Consider the following 14,828-nt stretch of genomic DNA (forward strand, 5'->3'; position numbering starts at 1 on the left):
ATATACCTAGGGGGAGAAAACTCTATGCTTTTGGATATTTTCTTTTATAATTTTAAGTTAAAATAAAATACCCTCACACTTATAAATAACTCCTACAAATGGCTATAAAACCTAAAATAGAACTGGAAATTATTCCATGAAATAGAATGGAGAGATTTTTCAATATCATCCATAATCCATTGGACGTACTACTTTAATAGGTCAGTTACACTATCAGTAACTTTTTTCACCCACCTTGTGCAGTTTATTCAGCACAGATACAAAGATATTACGTCAAAGTATCTAACATGCATAATTGGTAGGTTTTAACCCCTAAGACAATCTTAAACCACCATTTCCCAGTAGTGCGTGAGAGTCACTTGTGTGAACCCTAGACCTATCGATGGCTTCCTAAGACACAGAGGTTGCTCTCCCTGATGCAATCTTTAGTATGGAAAGTAATACGAATGACGGTACATTAAAAAGAATTACAGGGGTTGTAGCTAAAGGCCGATGGCTTGCTGCAAAGAACCTTTAGAATGCCTCCGAGTACACCCTGCGAGGTGCGGGTATGGAACTAATGCCCTGCAAGGTCAAGTCTAACTATGGTTAGGAAGATTTCGTCCTCAATTCCACATCTTGAAACAGATAGTTTTTCTCAATTCTTAATCTTAAAAGAAATCTCTAGGTACCTACTTCACTCAGGACGACCCAAATCAGTTCTCGCCTTTAGTTGCTAGGCGAATTTCTGTACTTCTACATACTTATATAAACTCACAGTACTGGTATGGACGGTAATCCCTCCCGTATGCTTAGAAAGTTAGTTTTTAAAATCCCAAATAAGTAAAAGTCAAAACCGCTGTAATCAACCCTTAATACCATTTATCTAACGTTAATTCTGAAAGTTTTATTTAAATTTCATGGGTCAACAGCATTTTACTCAAATTGAAAAAGGCTTTTAAAGCATAATCCATTTATGACGACGTTTAAGGGAAACTTCAAAATCACTACCATCAAACACATGACAGCATGAAAAGGTGCACATGGTTTAAAGAAAATGAAATTATAAAAGCCAATTAATTCTCTTGAAATCGAAAGTTATTACCGATGAAATCCTCCACAAATCTACGGCGTGTGCTGTATACTTGGAACTCCAGACGTCCTTATTACAGCACGTAACCGACAAACAAGAGCCGTTGATGTGAGGTCAAAAGATTTCGGCTTTTGTGGAATGTGATTAAGCGTCTATCCATTTATCGACTCCACCAGATACTCATCAATCTGCAATGCGAGACAAAGCATCAGACAAGGCAAAAATGAGTTCTTACTTTACATCATTAGACACTTTAAAAGGTACTTCTTAAAATCTGTAAAGATTATTATAAGAACAATATTTTAGTCAAGTTTCTAATAACATCCAAGAAAAACTAAATCTGGAAAGTGGACCTTTACTGACCAAAACCTATGTTGGGATTTTCTCCGACTTTTATTATTTTTGTTCTGATTCGTGCCCTAAGGTTATGGGCCGATGACAAGGCCTTGAGGAGGTGCACTCTCCAAAACTATCTGGGTGATTTTCAATAAAATTTGGTCAATAAAATACAGTTTTATTACAAAAAACAAACATTTAAACACATTAACAATACTCTGAACATGAATGAAAGAGCATCACGGGCGGCTAAGCCAATGTGCATTAAGAACCAACACTGAAATTGACGTTACTAGCAAAATTCCACTGCACACGCAGTTTCTTACTATTCTCATTAATTCAATTCAAGGAACCTGAAAGCTCTCATGGCTTTGTTACGTGGTAGCCCTTAGCGTCTTTGATATCATGTGCTTGAAAAGCAGTAAGTCCACGACTGGACGAAAAAACACAATAAATCGAGACCCATTTACTCTAAATCACAAATAAATGACATTCTTACACTTGCAGCTTTCGTTTGCTGCGAAAATCAAGTCCCTCATTGCAGGGATGACACATCTATACATGGATAAAGATAACTTACAGTTACGACGGAATTCGACCTGGCATGGCGATGGCTGGGAGCTGGAGAATCGAGAGACACACTAAAACATCACGGTACTTACGACGTTCAGGACTAGGGCAGGAATGAGGCGTCGCTTCGCCCTACTTCAAAGGAAACTTACGCTTTCCCGCGTAAACTACAAAATCCTTGTAATTCAGGCGGGAATCATCGCTTATTTAGGCATTACGGAGATCAATGAATCTACTTTACTTGTGAATGGGAAGAATGAATTGACTCAAAGTTCTGGCTGAAGGCCGTAACCTGCAAATTCTTGAATGGCTACGGAGTCCTTGGCTCCAAATCTCTACGTAGACAATTTAGCTCGTACTAGGGAATAGCAATCATATTCATTAATGAAAATTCATAGTGTCTTCATTACTATAAGACGCGCTCCTTCCCCGCCAGACATTTAAGAATTACGTCTTAACTCTGTTGCGTATTGTACAGCTTTCTGCTCAATGAATTGCCCGTGGGATCCCTCAGACTTGCCCCAATTTAACGCAACACTTGTGAGGTTAAATGGCGGGGATTTCGAATGATCAGTACGAAATTCCCGACATACTCCACACCCGAAGTATGGGGGGCGTTGAAATGTTGGACAATTCAGGAAAGACTGAGCTCGGAGGGGTGAGTAACCACTCCTACACTACTCAGTCAGGCTCGCTGCGTAGCGCTCCACAGCGACTCTAACAGAGTACACAAAAAACATGACAAGCAAAAAATAATACATCAATATGTGTTTACAACATCCCGGGGTAATCAGTGTCACACATATACAAATAAAATATCAATGGCATGATATATATATATATATATATATATAATATAATATTATATATATAATTATATAATAATATATATATATAAATATATATCTAAATAAAAGGAGCCCCCATAAAAAACTACCAAAAAATGTAGAGAGAAAACAAAAGTACTATAATTTGCAGAAGCCTGCTGGTCTCTCTTCTTCAGGTATATAACTGACAAGAGAGAGACAGCAAGTCCTCTGAAATATAGTACTTTTCTCTCTACATTTTGGTGTTTTTATGGGCTCCTTTTATTAGATGGAATTCTGTTGTTAACATGAACATTTTTACCTGTCATATAATATTAATTTAATATATTATAATATATATATATATATATATATATATATATATATATATATATATATATAAATGTACCCATACACATAAGGTAGACATGAATCAGCATAGTAACTCAATAGGCAATCGGCCTGCAATAAGATCAAAAGCATAAATGGAAAATCACAATCAAGGAAACATGAATATACACTCTCATAAGGCAATCTGCCTTTACTCAATCAATGGCATGAAAAAGGAAACAGTCATGTATGTACAACTTTGTATGCAACAAGCATAGACTTTAGGCTCTCGCCTCAAAATGCAATGCAACATACAAGAGAAACTTCTATATTAGGCTCTTCACCTTTAACTCACGCTTCTATAAAGCAATATGTTCAACTCAATAAGCATTTCTCAAATTCAAATAGGAACACTCATAAGGTACTCTGCCTTCAACATTCTTCATGCAACACGCATGTTATTCTAGGCTACACGCCTTCAATAATAACTCTAGAATGTGTGCAACAAGCATAATCAGATCAACAGGCCATTCGCCTTTAAGGAAACATAGATTACAACTGATTCAGTATGTACTCTTTCACGGGACACATGCCCTCAAAACTCTTTCACTTCTCTATAAGAAGTACTCATTACTCATATACATTTTGGTAATTTACCTTGAGGGTGGGGGTTATCTCCGCACAACGCTCGATTTGTTTGCACAAGAGGGGGGCTCCCACTACCTTACGCTAACCCGACGCACTTCCATCATCTGAGGATTCAACTCACCTACACTTATTTGGGTCCACCCTCCCTGCCTACCAGAATAAGGGACCTTCCCGTTTTCTTTCACTGTTTCTAGCTATAACTTAGATATAGTCGCTTTCCATTAAGCGCTTCATTAACTCGCGCTGCTTAGCAGCAGCCTTTCTCAAAGGGCGTGCGGAACGTCTTTGTCTGCCTAACTGAACGTCAACGTCACTACCACTCGATACCTCAGTATCATTCACTTCAGCACTCTCACTTACCGCATTGGTATTGCTCGAATCGTTACCAATATCGTCATCACGCACCACCTCCTCCATCGCACCATCAACATCGTCACTCCGTTCGTCTCCATTGCCATCATCGTCATCTGAGGGGGCAAGTTCCAGGGGGACCAAGTGGCTGACAACACGCAGGGACTCAACATCTTTTAACAATACCTTGGCCGAACGCACGACACCGTCGTCGTTCTGGTATGTCTCCACGACGCGTCCAAGTGGCCACGTTGCCCGCTTTTGATTTTCTTGCTTTACGAACACGATGTCTCCATGGTGCAGCTTGGTAGGTTCCCCAGACTGACAATCGTGTCGAGCTCTTAGGGAACTTAGGTACTCCTTCCTCCACCTCTCCCAGAAGGCTTTCAAAGTGTCTGTTAGCTTTAGATATCGATCCCGTAGCCTCCAGGAGGTGAAGGTAGCATTAAGGTATTCATCTGGCAAAACAGGTGCCATTAAGTTAATTAAGTGACCTCGCACTGAATGAGAGGGGGTCAGGACCTCGTCCTCGCACTTGTCACTGCTATACATCAACGGCCTATTATTAACTACCGCCTCCGCCTCTTTCACTAGAGTTAATACGTCGGCCTCCGGCAGATACTTTCTCCTGAGGTCAATCTGAAGGGCACGCTTCGTAACACCAGTCAGACGTTCGAAAAAACCGCCTTTCCACAGCACACGGGGGCTTTGAAATCGCCATTCCTTCTCAGGAACTGCTGGACTTCATCCTCTTCATTAAGTCCCTGAAGGAGGTTGCTTGAACGTTTGGTGGTTATCAGAAGTGATTAAGGTTGGGGTTCCATGAGTAGCACTGAATCTTCGAAGAGCTAGAACAAATTCCTCCGCTTCCAAAGAGGGGCAGAAATCTAAATACACGGCCCTGGTGGCCATGCACGTCACGATGAGGATATAGCCTGGTCGCGTTTCTGTTTGTATGGCCGCGGTGTGGTCCACGCCGACTGCGGCAAATGGTTTCTGCAAGGTGATCCTTTCCTTTGGTAGGGGGGGTGGTGGTGGTTGTCTCATCAGCAGTTGGAAGGCTAGCACGCACTCTGGACACTTCCGTACAACTTGCTTAGCAATAGACCTCAGGCCCAGCGTCCAGCATTTCTGTCGAGAAATCGCCATTAGCGTATTGACATTACAATGGAGATGCAAACAATGCAAATACTTTAAGTATGCTCTGACTAAGTGTCCCTTAGCAGGCAAAAGAATCAAATGTTTCATCTCTTCAATTTGGGACACTCGTCCCCTAGTGCAAATCAATCTATCTACTATAATTTGATTTAATTGACTCACAAAATTCAATATCTCACGAGGGGGTCTGACCTCACCCTCCAAATATGCATACACAGTAGGTAAATAGAATCTTTGCTCTAATAAGACAAGAGCTCGAAAAGGATCCCTTTTCACTTTTGCAAACTTTAACACTAATCTGGTTACTCTAATCAAAATTCGGAACTCAACCTCCCTGAGTAGTAGTTCCCATATCCCTCCTGGGGGAATAGACCTTGTTTCTTCCCTCAGTTCCTGCACCGCCGCTACCACGGTTCTGATATTCGTTAGATCTGCCTCTTTGAAAGGAACAGGCTCTCCTGGGATTCCCAAGAACCCTGGACCCTGTCGTCAAAGAGGGTCCTGCTGCAATTGCTGGATTGTTGCGCCCCTAGACAAGACATCAGCAGGATTCTGTTTGCTGGGCACATACTTCACACTGAAATCACAAATCTGGCGGAGAAAAACAACTTCCGCCACACTGTTAGATATAAAGATATTTTTGTTGTCCTTGGCATCCGGGGATGCCACCTAGGCTAATGCAACTTTGCTATCTGACCAGATACTAATCTCTTGTGGCTCTATTAGCCCTTTAATCGTTTTCGCTAGCCTACAACCTAGCAGTAAAGCTAAAAGTTCTAATTTAGGGATGGTGATTTTGAGCATCCCTTTCGGAGTGATTCTCATTTTGCTGGTGAGTAATATTACGTTACTTTCTTTATCTCTGACAACGTACGCTAAAGCAACCGTATGCCCTACTACTGGTTTCGGTGAATATGTGGAGTTCGGATCTTCAGACTCCTGCCGCTCTAGGAAATGTTAAATCACTGACTGATTTCAACTCTGCTAACAGTTCTCGCGCTTCTTTAGCCTTTTCCTTACAATACACGTCATCCCATCCAATATCTTGTTCCCAAAGTTGTTGGAGAAACAGCTTTCCCCTAACAAATAAAGGACTGACTAGACCTAGCAGATCGTAAATTGACACTAGCAAAGATAGTACCCTACGTTTCGTAGGTACCCATCCCTCCCCCAATTCACGAATCCTCTCATTCTCTTTCACACACAGACAGTCGACGTCTCGAGCCCATCTCAGCCCGAGCACGCTCACATTCACAGGTTCTTTCCACTCTCTCTCGCTATCGAAGGCTATACTGTTCGCTGCCCACCCTTCTAACGGCATTCTGGCCCTATCCAAAATTGCATGGACAAATTCTTGTTCTTTTTTCATCTCATCCAGACTTTCAAAGGTACTAACATAGTTATCAACGTAAAATGACTTGCTTAATTCAGGTTTTCCTTCTAAACTAAAATGATGACTCAATACTTGTAACAAAAAGGGACTAGCCGTGATGCAGAACACCACGACTCCAAAAGCGAAGGTCAGCGCTCGACCTGCTACCTCTCGCCACAGGAATCTTGTATATTTGGCATCACAGGGATCTAATAGTAGTCTATGAAATGCTTTGCTTATGTCTGCAAGCATGGAGTATTTATTCATTCGAAACTTTAGAAGCAAATTATAGGCCAACTCTACTAAATTAGGCCCAGGTAACAGGCATTCATTTAAGGATTTATTATTCTTAGCTTTGGATGAGGCATTGAATACGATTCTTAGGGGGGTCGTGCAGCTATTTTTTTTAATGCCAAAATGCGGCATGTAGTATCCTTCAATTTTTGGATCTTTTACTTCATATATAAATTCTGCCTCCAGGTATTTGTCGATCACTCCCTGATATTGATTATAGTATTCCTTGTCTTTCTGAAATTTGGTTTGCAGCGAATCCAGCTGTGCTACAGCATTTCTAAAGTTTGTTTCTGGCCTACCTTCTGAACGGAACGGCAAACTAACCTGATATTCCTCAGGCTTCTTTGTTACATTCTGCGAAACCTTTCGCATGGCTTCCGCTTCGCGGACAGTGTACTGCTCGGCTGGGGCGATGCCTACGGAATCCAAACGCCACCATTCATCAACATCAAGTGCAATTGGTTCGCTCACAACCCTTCATACCCTGAGCGTTCTCACATGATCTATCTTGTGACCTTCTAATAGCCATTGTGGCACTCTCCCATATGGCGACATGCCATTATGGGTCAGAAAAAAGACTTATCCGTCGATCTTTTCTACTCCAATAATGAAATAATTAAAATAGTCTGCACCCACAAGAATGTGCACGTTTCGTAACTTATCACTCTTACTGTCAGGATCTGCTAACGTGACTCCCTTCCCTACTAGGTGTTATCTTACTCTTACATAACCTGCGTTATGAATCGGGACGTCTACGTTCTCGTGAACAACTAGTTTCATTCGAACAATTCTATTACCCATCTCTACCCGGCAACTCACAACGTCATACTGGCCACTGATTTCTGCTGAACCAAAGGGAGCAATGTTCAACGCCACTTTGCCTACCACTGGCAGGCCTAACTGCTTTGCAGTTTTAGCGGAGATAAAGCTTCGTTGACTCCCAGTGTCCAAAAACAAGCGAACCCGTTTACTCCCCTGCTTGTGATGGATCTCGGCCATGGTTCGTTGGCAAAATCGTACAGGGAAGATCTACACTAGACGTTTGGGCTACTTTGGCGCTCTTACACGCTTTAGATTCTACTTTCTCTTTGGGCGGACGGGGGTTTCTATCGTGCTGCCTGGGCGTCGCATTTACTATAGGGCGGGAGGTTGTAGCTTGACTGTTACTTACTAAACTGGGATTATTTTGGGACGAAGTGGAGGGAACTGAATGTGCTTTTCTGAAGCTGCTATTATCACAAATGGAAGTATTATGATTATTTCCACAACTTTTTCATAAATTGGTGGGGTTAGGGCATCTATCACTACGGTGACCTGACTGAAGGCAATTAAAACACAGGCCCTTCCTTAGTAGAATGCGGCGTCTGGCAGCCACGTCACTTACTCAGCGGCATCCGTGAGGTGGGTGCCGTTTATTGCAAAAGGGACAAGAATTTTTTGAACATGTGGGTTTCGTTTTGGGTCTAACGCTGACATCGTTTTTCTTATCAGATTCTAATTTCTCGCCTCGCTGTAACGCGTCATCTTCCAACATGCGAATTATGAAGTCTATAGCTTCAAAAAATTCTTCTAAACTATAGTCGCATTTTCTGAGGTGTTCGACCACCTTTCGATAGAGCTTACCTTCTGACAACTTCTGATTAATAAGGCTCATGACCATGTCATGGCCTATATCATTAGTACTGAGCCTCTTTATTTGCTCAATGATCACTGTTAACTCAAACCTGAACTTCTTCAGCTCTACAGGGTTCAACAAGGGTACGAATATGCTGGCAAGTTTTCGATGCAAGATCACAAGCGTTTGGTGTACATTACCATATTGCTTATCCAAGAGATCTAACGCTACCTGGTAATTCGCGGCGGTTACACTTAGGGATTTAACGATCCTAAGCGGATCCCTGCCCAGAGTCCCTAACAAGTAAGTAAATTTGGACACGCCGTCCAAATCTGCCCTTCGATCCATGTGGATCGTGAACAATTCTCTGTAAGAAGCATATTCCTGCACTTCCCCTTCAAAAGTGGGGAGAGGCAGCGGTTTCAATTTGGGAAGGGAAACATTCCCTGTCTGAGGGACTTTCAGTTTTTATCGATTCGATTCAACAAAAGGGTAGAAGCTCGCACAGCCTCTGCTAAGGCTTGCCTGATTCTGGCATCTAAGCTAGATTCTAACTTTACGACTTGACGTTCGTACAGCTCTCGAAGCTGACCTTCTTCTTGTCTCAACTGCGTGACCAAATTTTGGTACACGGTGTTAGAATACGTTTCTACTAACGCACGCTGTGATTCGGCCAGTAAGTCTGCTGTGAGACTCAGCGAGGCCTCGATGTGGACAATCATAGCCACTGCCATTTTGGATTATTTACTCTACTTCTTAAGGGGGGGGGGGTTATGCAAACTAGGAAATGAGTTTTTCTTACGTTAGGAAGACGGGGTACAAAGACTAGTGGCACGTGTGGCTAATTGCACATCGGAACAAGCTGAGCCTAGTTGTTTTGTCTGTCTCTCTCTCTCTCCTGATCAATCTCATCAAACGGTTGAGGAACGCGTTACAGATTTCTGAATCAAAATGGACTGCGTCCCTTTGTTTGCCTTCGCGGTAGGCACGGGAGTTCATAGGCAAGTGTCGGACTCTGTACCGACTTCTTTTGTAGCAGTATTTGGAGATTCTCGCATTAAAGTTCTTTACTTTATTGACATATTCAACGGAATTGATAGCATAACGATTATCAGGGAGATACTCTCTGATCTCTGCGTCGCAGATAGCAATGATTTCACAAGTTTTCCTCAAGCGTTTGATAAGAGTACGTAAATTATCCCAAACAAACGTTTTGGGCGGTGATCGATTGCCAGGTCATTTCTCCTCCTATATTATACAACCGACCAACTCATAAACGTCTCTGCCAGAATGATAGACTACTATCTAAAAATTGACTGACCAGACCTCCTGGCCTTCTATAGATCTCAATCTGGTTATAAGAACACTGTGGCAGATTCGGTGGGAGCTGACTGTGTCCTATCAGGTCTACCCTATAGACCATACTTTATTTAAATTTCCCTTCAAGCCCTAGAGAGCACTTGTCATCCGGTTCGAAGGACCAAATGTCGGGATTTTCTCCGACTTTTATTATTTTTGTTCTGATTCGTGCCGTGTTATGGGCCGAGACAGGCCTTGAGGAGGTGCACTCTCTAAAACTATCTGGGTGGGATTCAATAAAATTTGGTCAACAAAATGGTTTTATTACAAAAAATAAACATTTAAACACATTAACATTACTCTGAACATGAATGAAAGAGCATCACGGGCGGCTAAGCCAATGTGCATTAAGAACCAACACTGAAATTGACGTTACTAGCAAAATTCCACTGCACACGCAAGTTTCTTACTACTCTCATTATTCAATTCAAGGAACCCTGAAAGCTCTCAATGGCTTTGTTTACGTGGTAGCCCTTAAGGTCTTTGATATCATGTGCTTGAAAAGCAGTTAGTCCACGACTGGACGAAAAAACACAATAAATCGAGACCCATTTACTCTAAATCACAAATAAATGACATTCTTACACTTGCAGCTTTCGTTTGCTGCGCAAATCAAGTCCCTCATCGCAGGGATGACACATCTATACATGGATAAAGATAACTTACAGTTACGACGGAATTCGACGTGGCATGGCGATGGCTGGGAGCCGGAGAATCGAGAGACACACTAAAACATCACGATACTTACGACGTTCAGGACTAGGGCAGGAATGAGGCATCGCTTCGCCCTACTTCAAAGGAAACTTACGCTTTCCCGCGTAAACTACAAAATCCTTGTAATTCAGGCGGGAATCATCGCTTATTTAGGCATTACGGAGATCAATGAATCTACTTTACTTGTGAATGGGAAGAATGACAGTTAAGTTATCATCTGGGATCAATGAATTGACTCAAAGTTCTGGCTGAAGGCCGTAACCTGCAAATTCTTGAATGGCTACGGAGTCCTTGGCTCCAAATCTCTACATAGACAATTTAGCTCGTACTAGGGAATAGCAAATCATATTCATTAATGAAAATTCATAATGTCTTCATTACTATAAGACGCGCTCCTTCCCCGCCAGACATTTAAGAATTACGTCTTAACTCTGTCGCGTATTGTACAGCTTTCTGCTCAATGAATTGCCCGCGAGATCCCTCAGACTTGCCCCAATTTAACGCAACACTTGTGAAGTTAAATGGCGGGGATTTCGAATGATCAGTACGAAATTCCCGACAACCTAAATACTAAAACTACTAAAAAGTACTAGACTTAACATATTTGTTTGGGTTGAAGTTAGAAGTGCAAGCCCCACTCCTTGACATAAGGTAAACTGCCGTATGTCAAGGGTGGCTCCTCCCCACATCAGGGGCTCTGCCCCTGATGGGGGAGGATTAGCTTGCAAACAATTTCGAGAAGAAACAGAAGTTATAAGATACTCACCATTTACAAAAGTATAGTTACCATTCACCTCGTGGGGTTGTAGGCTTCAACTCGTCTGGTTGCTGTAGGCTCATTCTGACCTTCACCTCACTGCACATGAAAGATTAAGAAGAATTAAGACCCGAAAAAAGTTCAAGGAACATGGGAGTTACATCGACAGAACAGTATGTCGTAGACGTTAACACAGCCGACAAAATAAACGGGTGTGTATTTGAAAACAAAACGGCCAAATATACAAATATACCTTTGAAACATCACAAAGTCACCCACCCAAAAATCCGCTAACGAGACCCGTCGACCATCCAAACTATATGGACACTCCATCGTTGCTGAAGTAAACGATTCAAGATGCCGAGAAACATAGTAATTTGAACACTAATAAAACTACGCGAGATAACAAACAAAGCCCCAACGTCACCTCACTACAGCTCAACGGTGCCACAACTGTTTAGCTCCTCGACTGCCCCTTCCGTCGAAAGCAGCGATCCCAGATAAGGAGACTAAACAAGGACAAAGGCCTATCACCTTCCAACTACCAGTTACTAGATAACAGCTCGCAGACTGAACTATGGTTTTGACTGATAATGCATATCGTTTTCATTGTTCCTTGCTGTGCAAGTAAATGATCATAGGTATAGTAAACGGAACAATACTTAGATAGATATTGATTGTGTTTCTTATATCATAAAAGACTGACGTAGTACGCTTAGTTACTCTCTCTCTCTCTCTCTCTCTCTCTCTCTCTCTCTCTCTCTCTCTTTGACGTAGTATGCTTAGTTACTCTTTTGTTTTAAAGTAAATATACATTAATAATTCTTATAATTTGTAATATTGTATAAACATCAGAATATATTTTTTATAAATTTGTAATATTGTATATGCATCAGAATATATTTATATAGATGAAAAAATAAATTAAAGTACACTCGCTACATTAAGATTTTTACTATTCATCTAGATATGTTTTTAAATTACAAACATATTGACTCGTCGATACTTCTTTATTTACATTGAAAGTATTGGCCATTCTACTTTTTATCCATTTAAGTAATTCCTGGTCATTACTCATAAATCCTAAGTATCTCCCATCTATAACCCTGCTATAAAAACAGATATTAGGACCACTACCGTATTTTCATCCTTTTCGAGTCAAAATCTAACTTTAAAATCCTTAACCTATTACTAGTTCTCAGTTTACATTTATTCGGTAAATCAAAAAGCCAGGTCAACAAATTTTTTAACTGAGGGACAGAAATATACCAAATGCATATTAGTTTCTATGCATCCACAATAACAGTATTTTTCAAATTCTGAGTATATTGTAGCTAATCCACGATTGGTATTCAACACTTCGTGTACATATTTAAAAAGGAGCTGGGCCGTGGTAAAATTGAGGTCACCGGCCAATTCGAGAGAAAAACATATCAGTGAAAAGAGGATGATACGCTAATGTAAGAAAAAAAATATTCTAGAAAATTTTCCCTACCTTAGCTCTTACGCTTTAAGCTGTCAGACCCCCATTACGAATCATTTTCGTTTGAATCTGACTTTTAAGGTTTTCTTTAAAATTATTTTTTCAACTCAATGTACGTCTTTTTTTCAATGATGTGACAGTAACATGTAGATGTAGCTTCATAATTTATCTTAATGAATTGTTTCACCAGGGAGCTAGAATTACATTTTTGGTTACTAGAGAAACACACAGTCGGGCAGACAAGAGGTTCAAAGATAGCAGGATACAGAAGCCAACAGATAAATATCTCAGCGTATATTTAAACTTCCCAAACCTCAGAGGCAAGAGACCGCCAACTTTAGTCTGCCCTTTTAATTTTTAATTTTAGAGTTTTACTTTTTTTGAAACACACGAGAATCTAAATCTATGCACAGGCGACTGATGATGAGAATTGAATATCCGAGAAATTTTGGTGGTCTGAAAGATACACGAATAAACAGAGGTTAATGGAGGTTAGGGTCCACTGAAACTCAGTCTGTTATTGGCATTGCTTATGACAGCTACCGACGAGCTAATGCATTTTTGATGTAGGGCAAGGAAGGTTATCCGTTGCAGGGTCTTGAGTTGCATCCAATATCGTCGAAAAGTAAAACTATTATTATTATTATTATTATTATTATTATTATTATTATTATTATTATTATTATTATTAGCGCATATGTTTAATTCAATCTCCTAGATGCTCCATACTACTTCATTCAAGGAAGTCTTTCGAGGCGTCCTTCTTTTCATTGTCAAAATTCTGTTGACTACTTTCTTCGCCTTTAACAAAATCGTCAACCTTTGTCGCTTCCGTCGTGTGGTTTAAAGGTTCAGTTTTACAATAAAACACATTTTTCAACAATAACACAACGTAGGTTTGTATGAAAAATTAAACACTAAGTAAACTGAGCGAGTTATTTTCGCAATCTACCCTTAATGTAAATATCCTCTCCACCTTCTGACACTCAGACATGGTTATTTGTTGGCCCTCTGGCCTGTGCTTGACCCACGAAAACTAACCTTGATCAGAATCCTGTACTTGGCCATTAAGGTAACACTTACCTTCTGCATGAGACAAAGAGACGTGGTTTTGCAGCATTGCAGGCTGCTGCTCCAGAAGCAAAACTCAAAGCTGGCGTGAGGTCAGCTCATTGCTGTTCTGTCGCAATGAAGATGCCTTGAGGTGCTCACTAATGGAAAAAGAGGCGGTTATTCTCTAAGTGGTAAATTTGAAATAATAAAAAGATAAAACACTCGTCTTCAGTACCTCCACTTTCATTCTGCATGAACTTTAGAGAAATCATAAGAACATTTCAGTGGAAGGAAAAAAAAAGGCAATTTCCTAGAAGGGAAAAAGTAGTCGTAAATGTAAATCTCATATCAAATGCTGACTTAAATAAGATTTTGTTTGCGAAATCTATCTTACCAATAATAATAGATATGAAAAGCAGTTAAAGCAAAATGAAAGCAGAGATTTTTGACGACTATCGCAAAAGATATCTAGAGTCGCAGGGTATAATAAATGTAGATTTATTTAGCATCAAAACTTAGCGATACCAAGAAATAATTAACTGTCAATAATTGAAGTCAATATAGACAAAGGAGATGATAACTATTTATGTGTCATCGTTGAAGAGATGGTCAAATATAGACTAGAGCTGAAAAGGGAATGAGTAACAAAGAAAGGGGGAAATGTTATGGAGGAACCCTTATTAACTTTGTACAGACTAAATTGACTCGTCACCCTCGCTTCCAAACTTCCATTATTATTCCAAACTTGTTCACGTTATCCTAATTAGCAATATTCGAATGATAAGAGCAAAATATATAAATAAGGTTTACTGCCACTTTCAGTCTCATAGAAAACGGATATTTAAAGACAGGGTCGTTATTGGTCTAAGTAAATTTCTTTGTGACATCTTGCCTGAGAGGTAGAGAATCT

The 14,828-nt window shown here is 40.5% G+C and overlaps 1 long non-coding RNA gene across 1 annotated transcript; it reads right to left on the reverse strand.

Annotated features, from left to right (window-relative positions):
• Positions 1-1,021: 1,021 nt before the first annotated feature.
• On the reverse strand, positions 1,022-11,837 carry LOC135207015 (uncharacterized). Its single transcript, XR_010312866.1, has 3 exons — positions 11,662-11,837; positions 11,392-11,481; positions 1,022-1,260 (listed from the first exon to the last, which is right to left on the reverse strand). It is a non-coding gene; the product is annotated as an uncharacterized LOC135207015 (long non-coding RNA).
• Positions 11,838-14,828: the final 2,991 nt, after the last annotated feature.

Source organism: Macrobrachium nipponense, chromosome 31 (genome assembly GCF_015104395.2).
Source record: "Macrobrachium nipponense isolate FS-2020 chromosome 31, ASM1510439v2, whole genome shotgun sequence".
NCBI lineage: Eukaryota > Metazoa > Arthropoda > Malacostraca > Decapoda > Palaemonidae > Macrobrachium > Macrobrachium nipponense.